Raw genomic sequence first — 13,109 nt, forward strand, 5'->3', positions numbered from 1 at the left:
TATATTTGTCTTTGAACATCTGTATTCATATGTGTTTGTGGATATAAAAGGGCATGTTAAAATATGAGATTATATTTTAGTAAAGTCACAGGAATGTATTGGTTCTTTGTCATCACATAATATAGACTGGTCCTGAATCCAGCAAATAACACAGCAAACACTTGGCATACTTGATCTCTAAAATATATGAGAACAAAATAATGGAATTGAAAAGAAACCCTTTCTAAGGCTGCACTTAGTCACAGTGTCATCTCGATATCCCTGAACACAGAGTTCCAAAAAGGAACCAGAGGCTTCAATTAGAATTCTGTCAAGTGTCGGGGAAGAAATATAAACACTTTATTATATCCCTCAAGTCCTTTGAGAGCTGAGCTCTTTCCTGTCTTCCTCACCATTGCCCCTCTCACCTGAGCTCAGTGACAGCCTAGAATAGGCTGTAAATAAATATTCCTTGAAAAGTGAATGAGTTATTGTAGACTTGCCTCTCGGCCTCTGACTGAGGTCAGATGGGGACAGAAGAGAATTTTTAAAGTGCCTGGGCATCTGTTAAATATTCTCCAACATGGCAAGCAGCAGGTTGAGCACTGATACTGTACTTTATCAATAATTAAGTTCTAATAGTGTGTAGGAAAACCACGTGTCCTAATTTGGCCTCACCTGCCCAATACTTTCATAAATCTCACTGACTTTCTACACTTTTACTGGTAGGAACCTTCTTGCCACCTGGGAGATTCTTTCTCTGGAAGCCTCTCACTTCCTTTTCTTTAAAACTCCCTTCTTTACAATGTCATATCAATTGAGAACACTCTCCTGACATTTGCAAAAGGCCAACAAATTAATATTTATATAATTTCTGCTAGTGTATCAATGGCACTACAGTGTAAATATTAGTAGCTATAATGAAATTATATATGCAATTATACTTTAAAAGGAGAATGTATATAACTGAAATAAAATGAATATAATGTGATTAAACAGTTGAATTTCATCTATCTTTTAATCACAGTTTTTTTTTCCACTGAGAATCCAACCACCCTGCATGCCATCACCAAACCTCAGAGCTGTGTTGATTCCACAGGGGAGCACAGAGCTGCCCAGAAGTGCACAGACTGCACTGGTGGCTTCTTATGCTATAGAAATAAGCTATATCTTTGTATATCCCACCCATTACTGTATGAGTAATATTTAGTGTAAATAATATTTACGCTAGTGAATAGTATGAATTTTAACAGCACTGTTTCAAAATATAATTTCTTTCTCTGTTGCTTAACCCTGGAATCCCAAAACTTGGAGGGCTGCACAAATACAGCACCTTAAGTTACTTATTCTGCCTTGTGGTAGATCAAAATTTTGATATGTAAGTGGTAAAGCAGCTCTCCAAACTCTTTCTGATGTAAACAACTAGACCATCCCAGAGAAAAATTCAGGAATTTAGGAAAAACTGATTACTTGTATGGTAATACTAAATGAAATGATGAGTCTGTAATTTCCTAAAAAACCGTCTGCTAACACTCCAGCTTATTTACTTAAAATCCAATTTATATTTTCACATGTATGCATGCTGTTTCAAGTAAGAGTAAAAGGTGAGGGAGAAAGCAGATGTCAGTAGATGTCACTTGGAAGGTGATACATGTTGGAATAGAATCTGTGTTGATGAACCTCCCCATGGGCGATGGAAAATGAAATTCCAAAAATCTAGGAAAGAGAATTCTTTATTCATTCCTTGTCTTTTTATGTCTTCCAATTTTTGACTCAAATAAAAGATAACAAATAATTGTAAAATACTAATATATTGATATTTGTGATTCTGAATATATCTTATAAAATAGAAAGTATATGCATTTTAACTGGATTCCTATGCTCCATGCATCCCAATATGTGGGGAAGAACAACCACTTTTCTATTGCAACTTTGACCCTGAGAGAGAGCATATGCATCTTGATTCCAATTATCAGATTCTGGCAAACTTTGGTCCTTTAAAATATCCAATACCATGAGCTCCTTTTTTCTTATAAGGTCATTATCTTTACATCAGTTTCCCTCAAACAGTGCTTCTTCATAAGAATGGATCTACTCCACATACATGTAGTCAACTGCTTGGGTCAGTTACTGTTGACACCTTCATTTGAACAGTGAAGGGACCAAAACTCAGGCACATCAACTTGCCTTTGGTGCACAAATAATGGAAGTGGATCTGGGATGTAATACACATCTTCTCAGCCTTTTCTCTTCCCACAAAAAATATGCACCCTAAACTTACCAAGCCCTCAACTTTCTCATATGTAGTTAATGAGAATCACATTCATGAAGGCAAAAGAATTTTAAAACTTAAATATACATAAACTCATAAACCCTTTACCTGAAAACTAGATAAAGCCATTTAGGGCAATTTACCCTTCAGTGTTTTGGGAATGGATAAAAATTCTAAAAAGATATTGAATAATCAATTTCCAATTAATATCAATTGAGTGATGGCTGCATCTATTTTTGACAATCTTCTTATTAATAACACTATCAACAGCTGTGTCTATTGTTAGGCACTAAATGCAAACCAGAAGTGAGCTACAATTTTACAAATACTTGTAAGAGCATTATATCTCACAATATGCAAACATTACTCTCTGGAATTTTTTTCTTCTGTACTTTTTACTCCCTGTTATGTGCCAAGATATTAAGAAGGGAAAATTTTTTTAAAAAACTTAAATTTCCAAACTTAATAGTGCTATTATTTTCCTTATATAAAACATGGAATATTAGAGAAATAGGAAAGAAAGCAATATTTAACCAGTAAATATTTTCAGAAATGGAATGAACAGATGGAGGCATTGCAAGAAAAAAATATTTATATTAAATTGTATGAAAACATTTCTATATAGCCAAATGTCCACACAAATAAAAATAAACAAAACAAATAAAAAATTTCAAAATATCGAATCAACCAATAAATGTCTTTGATATTGTGATGTACCCCAAAGTGTGAACCTTAAACTTTATAGAAAAATGTACAAATTAGACAATTGTTTATATTTTAAAAGAGAAATAATAATTTTCTGCACAAATATATTACTAGAAACCTACTCATTAAAGTTATAGAAATATTGGAAAGAACTTGTTACAACATTAAAAATATTGCTGCAGTGATATATGACACAACTTTTAACATTTTTTTACTATAAAAGCCTGCATTGTTACATATGAAATGCAAGGAAGTCACTTATTTGTGTTTGAATTATTATTTTTATGCTTTAAAAGCTTTTATTTGATGCTTTCTTGTTGAATTTCCATTTTTTTCCTTTCTCATTATTCTAACTAAAATGAGGCAAGAATTAGTTTATTACATATGTGGCACATAATAATTCATCTTGTTTGATGAAACTATGACTGAGTGGCAGATTGGAAGCCGCCAATGCCCAGCATCATAAGAAAGGATTTAACTGCACATCAATAGCTTGAAAAAAAAGAATCAAAATTCAGAATTTGAAGAAGCTTCTACCAAATGCATAACACTTTTGCACAATCATGAAATGGGAGTATTATAAATTGGATACCATCTGTATATTTTTTCAACTTCCTCACCATGTAATGGCAACATCATGGGGAAGAATTCTGCTTGGCACCTTCTCATTTCTTTCTGGATTCCATGGGAAGCTCTGTTCTCTCAGATACCAGAGAATGCAGATGCTCAACAGTAACCCACATTGTCTTCATGTTTCCTATCAGTCACAATTAGGAAGAACCCCATCAGTAAGATTGTATCATAAACTTAATTCAAGTTGTAATGTGATAGGAAAAGAGAGTGGATTCCTTCATTTAAATAAGCGGCAATAAAAAGATAAAATTGCTGTTTATGTATGATGATAAGTGCTTTCATAAAAGCACAGTTTACCTTGAACAGGGTTAGTCTTCACTTTATTCAGATGAGGCTTCCCCTGATGCAGCTTCTACTTTAGAATATAGAGAATAAAAGCTACTCCAAGTTTTAGAAGAAAATTGCTCATTTCCTAATGTGAAAGTAAAATTCTCAGAAGAGAAGTACATGTGAAAAGAAGTCTAAACGTTGACTTTTACATGAAATTACCTTAATATATAGATAAAATGTATATATGATATATACAAATTATTGATTCATTAAAAAGGACACCATCTATTTCCAAGCCACTGCATATTTTTTCTTGACAGAAACCGACACATTAAAACATTAACTAACAAAGCTCTTCATTTTAGTGTATTGCAAATAATAAGAGTTGTGCTCACTTAAATGCATATGTGAGAGAAGAATTAAATTGTGTTTCTATGTTATTAACAACTTATGCCCATTTTAGGAAGTTAAAGAAGTCTATAGATCAAGTACACTAGAAACTGAGAATTTACAACTGAATTTCTTTTTCTTTCATATGAGCAGCAAAAAGAGAAAAACATCTATCTCAACAAATTACATTCATTTCAATAGTAATTTAAATTTTTAGGAGACAAATATAGTTTTAAAAAGATACTCCGGAGTATTTTTTTTAATTCTTGACTAATTTAAAGTCAATGTGACCTTTTCAAAGGTGATGACATTTCTTAAGTTCAGAAAAACGACTGAAGAAATAAAATTTATCTAATGCAAAATTCAAGCACATCTGGATGAAAATCCTTCAACTTAATTTTTTTTTGGAAGCAACCTGCCACATTGAACTACCGTGTTATGCAGGAATTTGAATGATGCACCTTTGTAGGAGCAAATAGGAAGTCATGCGGGGGATGTTCATGAATAACGGGTTCATTTTCACACTCCTTGGCATTCATCCTGTTTAACAGAGCATGCAAATGTATGAACACCAGAGCCAGTAAAAGGAGTAGCCAATGGAACAAGTTAAAAATAGATCCCCTTATAGGAAGATGATTTGGGGAGCTTCCTGCAAGGAGGCAGGGACAAAGCTATTTAAGTCTCATAGTTGGTGACTTTTGTGTGGGAATTAGCCTGGAATCAAAGAGTGATAGGAGGATCACTCAGAGTAGCTCCATTGCTATTCAGAAACAACTTTCCTTCAAAGAAAGTCTTCAGTTTTGTCATGTAGAACACTGAAGATATCACTTTTTATCCAGGCTCCTGCCCTGACCATCTCTTGAGTAGGTAATACTCTACCTGCCTCAATATGCAGATGCAGCCAGAGCCCTACTTACCCCCCTTTCATAATGTCACACATGCACACTTGTCCTTAATATTTGCCAACTGTACAGGTCCTTCAAAGCCTAATAAAAAAAAAACATATTATTGATTCACAATTCCTTAATCTACATTTTTACAGGTGACATTGAACTTTGGTTCTCTGAACAACCATAGCTTTTGTTTATATATCAATATTTAGAACTCCATCAGAGGGGAAAGGAACTATCCATGTCTGAGTTTGTGGAGATGGCTGTGCCCTTCATGGATATGTGATAACTTGATTCTCCAAACCCTAAGAAGTATTACTAATTCCATTTTGTGAAGGTAAAGAAATTAAGTCTCTTAGATATGGTATACACAATGACTAAAGCCTTACACCAAATAAGAAATGATGGCTAGATTAAATGTCCCTGTGCTAACAAAGTGACTTATAGTCATCTATCTAATTGCAAAAGTGAAACAATTAATAGCACAACACAATGTAAACTAACATAATGAATATATTTCTTGAAGTGGGTTTACCCCTGAATAAATTATTTATCTTGAAAGCTATTTTAAAAGTAGTGATAATACATTATATAGAAAAATTATAAATATAATTATATAAAAATTTTTCTATATATAATTTTTATATATATATAATATCACATACCCTCAGGCTTGAAACTAATAGAAATTTAATAAATGATGACACTGACAAGGGGTTATCTTCTCATGGGAAATCACTAAGCATTGTTAAGTACATATTTCCATGTGTACTATGACTTACGCCTCACCCCACAGAGGTGAAACATAATTCCTTAACCAACTATGAATGAAGCACCTCCTATTTCTCATTTTGTATCTTTAATTATACTTTTCTATCTGATTCAAATTATGGATTCCCTTCAGCCTACCCAGTTTTAGCTCAATGAAGCTAACTATGGCTGAATGTTCAGTTGATTCAGGAAAAAAATCATCTAGACTTGTCAGATGGTGTTCATTGTCCTTTGAAGCAAGATGTTGCTCTTTTCCTTCCACCTGGGTACTTATCTTAAATATTTCCTGTGTGGATTATTTGCAGTACTAAGTTATATCTCAAAACAAAACCAAATAAAAAATCATAGAACTTTGTAGCATTTAGCCTATTGGCTTCTAATCTTCATTCTGCCAATTAGTAGTAGGCCAAAATGATGTGACTGAACTTGATGTTATCATGAAGGAGATGTAGGGTATGAAGTGTGTGTGTGTGTGTGTGTGTGTGTGTGTGTGTGTGTGTTAAATAAACACCCACCCATCAGAGGCCTCTCATTCATGGGTCTGAGGCATATGAATATCATGACCCCTGGCTGCTGCTGCTTAGCAATGTCACCCTGCATATGGCATGGCACAGACAGCAGGAAATTTGATGGAACTGAATTGCTCTCAACAGTAGAGAGCTAATCATTGTTCAATTCTATCAGGAGAATCATGATATTGTATGAAAGTTGATGGACACAATAATCGTAATCCACTGAAGATTGTGTATAAGTATTGTGTAAATGTGTTTTATAAATGATATTCACATTGTTCAGAGCCAGAAATGCTACATATTTGTTTGCAATATTTCAGTTTATAAAGAACTTTCTTTTTATCAAATCTACTCTAGAGACTTGTGTCATGAATACAGCACAGAGAGACTGGAGCTATCACAAGGAACAGAATCAACTAGAAGTATAATTATAAAAGGGGGACTTATTAGGTTGGCTTACTTGACCAGAAGCTGGATAGTCCACATGGCTGTCTGCAGGCTAGAGAGTTGGAAGAAGCAGCAGCTGCACAGTCCAAGAGGCTGAAGCCCCAGAACAAGAGGCACTAAGAGCGCTAGCTTAGTTAAGACCAAAGGCCTCTGTAAACTCCCTGGAGAATCCCTGGCAGAGTCTGCTTTGGAATAGTGAAGAAGCCAGAGTCCAATATCCTCAGATGATTGCAGCAGCAATCAAGAGCACTTTCAAGAAAATCAAGCTTGCATCTGCTGCTGCTTCCTTGTTCTTCCAACTTTTTTTCCATGTAAGCCATCATTCTGTTGGGCAGTGCTGCCCACACTTAAGAAGGGTCTCTATTTCAGTTGGCTCTCCCACATGCCAATAATTCCTCATCAACACACCCATGATCCTCTTAATCCTGACATTTTTTAATCCCATTAAGTTGACAATTCAAATTAACCATCACAATCACATGATTATTTTCCATTTAATTTATACTTGTGTTATTTGGGAGTATATAAAATAATGGTAAGAAATTCTAGCTCCTTTCAAGCAGTTTATGGCTTGTTTCTGACCTTTGTTTATCAACTGAAACCTAACTGACCTTTATAAATCTAGTATTTTCTCCCCAAGTAATAGTCATTGACTTGCTGTGTTTTTTACTCTTTCCCTGGTGTTATATAAGCTGAAGACGTGGCCAAGGTTTCAGAGGATAAGTGACAACTGAGCAGCAACACCAGGGTTGACACGTGTCTTCTTCATTTGTTCAAGATGTGTTCCTTTGTTTATTCATACACGTGACTTTAGTTCCTCCTGGGGTCTTGTGCAGTACAGGGCTGGGGAGCTGCAAAGATGAAAAACCTAGGGGCAAGAGGGAGAAGAACAAGAATGGACATGAACACTTTCATTTATAGAAGGTGAGTGCTCCCGTCAGATGTGTGCAGATGTCTCAGAAATAACTACCTGTTCCTGTAGAGCCAAGCAAAGCCTGACAGGGAACAGGACACCTGTTTCCAGGGTTTTTTGGTTGGGAGAAGTGCATCTGGAAGGCAGAGGCGAGGTGATTTCTTTCAAGATGAATGTCGTGTTTAAGGGAATTCGTGCATGAAAGGATTATCTGAGAAAAGGGAAATGGTTCAGAATAAATGATGTCAGGAAGAAAGAATGCAAAGGACAATAAGAAAACAGTGGTTTGAGGGAGGAAATTGATGATACAAAGAAATCATTTATAAGGAGACATAGACAGTAACATGTTTATGAAATGAGTAAAAGCAACCCTGGCACAAGGTTGGGAGGGAAATGAGGAAAATAAAGTGAGGAAGAGAAAAGGTAAGTCCACATTGGATGAAGCAGAGAGCCAGGGAGAAGGGGCAAGATTTTCAGTTTCCAATAACTTTTCTTGATGGAGCAGCACAGGCAGTGACATTGTGTCCACCGCTGTGGGATCTCAGGGGAAGCAAACCTAAAAGCAGAAGGATGCTGCAGGCTAGATAGGACTAAAAGGTGGCTGGAAAACAGATCCTGGCCACAGGGATGGGGAGAAAAGACAGATTAGATAGCTTCACAGGGGAGGAATTGACAATTCTGGTTACTAATAAGCAGGAGGAGGGTGTGAATGTGGAACTGTGGAGTAGTCAGAAACAGCAAAGGATGAATAAAAATTGAGGAGTAAAAACTTGCTCATAAAAGTGGGGCTTCATCTTACATATATCTGTATAAAAACACTGACCAATATGGAACAAAAAAAGTACCTGCTTCACAAATGCAGCCATTTTAACATAGTTTGACTCAAATTACATTGTGCACAAAGTCATTGAAGTTCTTGACAATAGAAAGGTATAGCTCTTATATAGAAGAAAAAGAAAGTAGAAGGTGCAGACAAAGTACTCTGCATTGGTGGAGACTGTGAAGCTAAATTCCAATGACTTGTCTGCATTTCCTGTAATTTTCTTCCATATTCCTCCCTGTGAGTAAGTAATGTGATGGACATGTGCATGTATTCCATACCCCAGAGGAAGTTAGTTGGGCATTCAAGCACTTTAATCTGGAAAGGAATCTGCACTCCAGGTGTGCTTATTTAGCATCTGAAAAACATTCCAGAAGCAACACTAATAACTAAATTTTTCCACCCAAATCTTATCCAGAAAGTTTCAACTAGAATGAAGAAGTAAGAAATTACTTTCACTGATGAAAGGAAGAATAATGGATATAAGTTTTTGTTTATAAATGTAATATATGTGTTTGTCCCCTGGAAAGAACACTCTTAAGAAACCCACTAGCTGGATCTTGGATATCCACTCAGAAAATGTCTAGCTCTAGAAGTACCTTGGCCTGTAAAACACTGCAGCCCAGATCTAGCTGGTATTTGGCAGACCCTGCAGTTAGACACTTAACACTTGTTCAAGCTCCAAGGACAGAGACAGGACTTTGCCAAGCTCACAGGCTGCTGTTCTATGGCTTCACTAGAATGCACTACCTGAGAGGGGTCATACCGAGAAAAGGACTTGATTTAGGGTATGATTCTTATGTTCCCCTAACCCCCAAAGCTATGCACAAATGCAAAGATCTTTTCAATTGTTGTTAAGAAAATTTTAATCAAAAACAATGTTCATATACTCTCAAGGTGTTTCCTCATAGGTATTCAGTTATCACAAAGGTAAAAATGCTGACTTTGTAATGGAAAATTCAGCACACAGCATCTTAATCAAGAGATCACTTCAACATTAACCTTAACACCTACTGACATTTTGAAACCCAATATGGGCAGAGTATGGCATATCACTTCTGTGTATTTTCACCAAATGGATAAGCCTGATGTCATCATGAGAAAAACATCAGGTGGTCTTCTCAAAAATAACTAAGCAGAGCTTTTCAAAAATGTCAGTGTCATGAAAGATAAGGAAAAACAGGAATTCTCACATGGAGAAGATTGAGAAGTCAGGACAACTGACAATTCAATATGGTAAATAAAAACTCACAAAAATGTAGGGAAAACTCACAATATATAGGAAATAAAACTCACAAAAATCTGGTGAACTCAGAATAAATTGTATAGATTACTTAAAACAGTATTGTAGTCAGGTTAATTTATTAGTTAAGAATACCATAAAAATATAAGGACCAAAAACTTATTCAGATCAAGCCACAGATGTAAAAACTTACATCCTATCCCCTGATAAAAATCAAATAAGGTCACAAATGTACAGATTTATGATTATTGAATATAATAATTTATAATTTTTTTTCAGAAGGAACCCATATTTTCTACTGTAATTAAAATGCTTCCAGAAGAGGTCTTCATGATTTAACAGTAAGTAAAACTTCTCATGGAATTGTAGGAAATACAGAATAAAACTGATGACCCTGTGGGAGTTAAACATTCTACTTGTAACAAAATTTAAAAAATAAGAGACGGATAACTTTCCATTTCCTCAAGAGAACCTACTACTTGAAAGTGACGAGAAAGAGAATAGAACAAAAATATATATTTTGCTTTCTGTATGCTTGATGAAGTCATTCTGTCACTGATAACAATGACTTAATGAAATAAAGTGGGGCAGCCATTGTGGGACTGTCAGTGGATGAAAGACGACAGTACCAAGTATAGCCGTTAATAATCCCAGTTTCTGGAACCTAATGGTACCCAGAGATACTTGAAAAGATATTAACAGTTCTTTATCATAATGAAGTGAAAATGCAATTAATTAGTCTACAACATACTGAACAATGCCATGGTATAAATAATTTTAATCAGTTGTCAAAGTGAAGTATTTTTATTCAAATTCTGCTGTTCACTTTGAAACTCCGACACTTTAAAGACTAGAACAAGAAAGATAAAGATCAATTAAAACATGCAAGAGATATTTCCTTTTCCTTTAAAGAAAACTATTTAGAAATGCCTGAAAATTAATAATCTTAGGTGATAGTGTTTAACTGATTGTTATTATGTAGTCTATAAAATCAAACTTCTCTTGCATAAAATTAAATTAAAAAAATCATTCTTCCAAAAATAACTATTGAATTTCTAGTGTGTGGTGGAAACTGCTCTTGGCATTTTAGATACATCAACGATTAAATATGTAAAAATATCATCCTTCATGAGGCATATATTCTACTTAATTAATATGGATCTTTTTAATCACAAATAACTAGAAATTCAATCCAAATTTGTTTAAGCTGAAAGAGTATTTGTTGAATGAAAGAACCTGAAAAATCAAGGAATAAAACAGGCATCTTCTGAACCTGGACTCTCTTTTCTTGTCCTATTTGATCTCTATGCTTCCTTTTTGAACTCAGTCTTCAATACCTTGTGTTATTAAACATGACATTCAAGGGCTTTATTTCTTGAATCAGCTCATATTTCTAGTTTAGAAGTCAAAAGGAAATTTTTTTTTTCTTAGAAGTCAAATACAAAATGTAAGTTTGAATTATTTGCTTTGATGGATCATACACCAATATTTGAACCAATTACTTGTAAAAATAAATAGGAATCATGAGTGAACTTCCTCCTAGAATTTCACCACCCCCTAATATTGGGAGATGAAGTCACATTTACAAGAACTATATAGACCGAATTTTGAAATCATCAAATAGGATGTACTACCAAAGATAACTGTAATAAAAAGGAGACAAATCTCTGCAAAAAATATTTGCTACATAAATGAATTATTTTTTGCTGAAAAAAGTAATATATGCTTTTATTATTTATTCTTCTACTAGTTGAAATAGTCATGAGTTATTTATTAAACATATGTATTTGAAATTAAACTTTTGCATTTTTAGATATAGGTAACAAGACAAGTGTGAATATTGTGAAACTTAAGAATTTAATGATTCATCTACGGAAATCACCTTTTGTTGCTGTAACAAACTGAGAAAATCAACTCAAAGAAAGAAAATGTGAGTTTTATCTCACAGTGCTGGAGTTTTCAATCCAGGATTGGTTGGCCTTATTTCTTTGGGTCCATTGCAGCTCACCATGGTGGGAGTTTATCATAGAGAAACAGTGTTTGCCTTGTGACTGGGAATGACATACAAAGCAGAAGGGGTTGGGATCCCACTATTCCCTTTAAGGGTACACCCCCAATAATCTAAAACCTTCCACTCAGATCTCTGTTGAACCAAGCTGGGAGCGAAGCCTTTAACAGATGGACCTTTGGGGAAGTTCCAAATCTGTTATGGTTTACAAAGGATATGACCTCAAAGGCTCACTGGGGACTTGATCTACAATACACTAGTAATCAGAGGAGAGAATTTCAGGAAAGATTCATCATGAGGGCCCTTGATTCAGTGAATTAATCCATTGATAGCTGGATGGACCATAGAAAGGTGATGGAATGTAGGAGGTAGTTTCTCATAGGACAGAGTGGGTCCCTGGGGGCCATATATGGTGCCTGGTCCCTCCCATGACCCCTGTTTCCTATGGGATCACCTTCTGTCATAATGTTCTGCCTTATCTCAGGCCCAGAGCAAAGGAGAAAGTTAACCATGAAACCTCTGAAATGTGAGCCAGAATTAATCTTTTCTCTTTTAACTTTTTTTTTGTTGTTGTTGTTTGTTTGTTTGTTTTCCCCTAAAGTATTTGTCACAGCAATGAAAAATACAAGGTTTAAACTATAGCAATACATACAAATGCTTTCTTTAATTTGTGGAATTTATATTATTATACATAAATATTTTCTAAAGTGAAGGCATTTTTTAATGTAAATAACTCTAGACTTAATGAGTTAAGCCTGGGAATGGGTTATAAAAATAAGACTTTTCAAAATGGAGAAATAAGAATATATATTACACCAGAGATAGCCCAAATTATTTGGTGACAGAAATTGCCTTTGGTTTGAACCTCCATCTGCATCCAAGTACCAAAATCTGAGGTATCAAGTGCAGCTTCTATATTTCTCCTCAATGTTCTGAACATCAGATCTCTCTAGTAGCCCCTCTCATTTCTGAGGTTTTGGAAACCTATCTCCCCTTTTCTACCCCATCTCAGTAGTTGTGGCTTCAGTAGTCATCTCTGATTAACTCTTATCATCATGAACAAATTCTGCTTTTTCAAGGGTTAATTTGTATAACATTAATTACCTATAAATATGATGACAGTAAAATAAAACAAATATTTAATTTATAAAGTGTGACATACAAGTAGATGACAACAGAATTTTTAAAACATTAACATTTTCTTTTTCTGTTCTCGAAACATCTTGGTCTTAAACCTAGTTTTTAAATATATATAT

Source organism: Marmota marmota, unplaced genomic scaffold (assembly GCF_001458135.2).
Source record: "Marmota marmota marmota unplaced genomic scaffold, marMar, whole genome shotgun sequence".
Taxonomy (NCBI): Eukaryota; Metazoa; Chordata; class Mammalia; order Rodentia; family Sciuridae; genus Marmota; species Marmota marmota.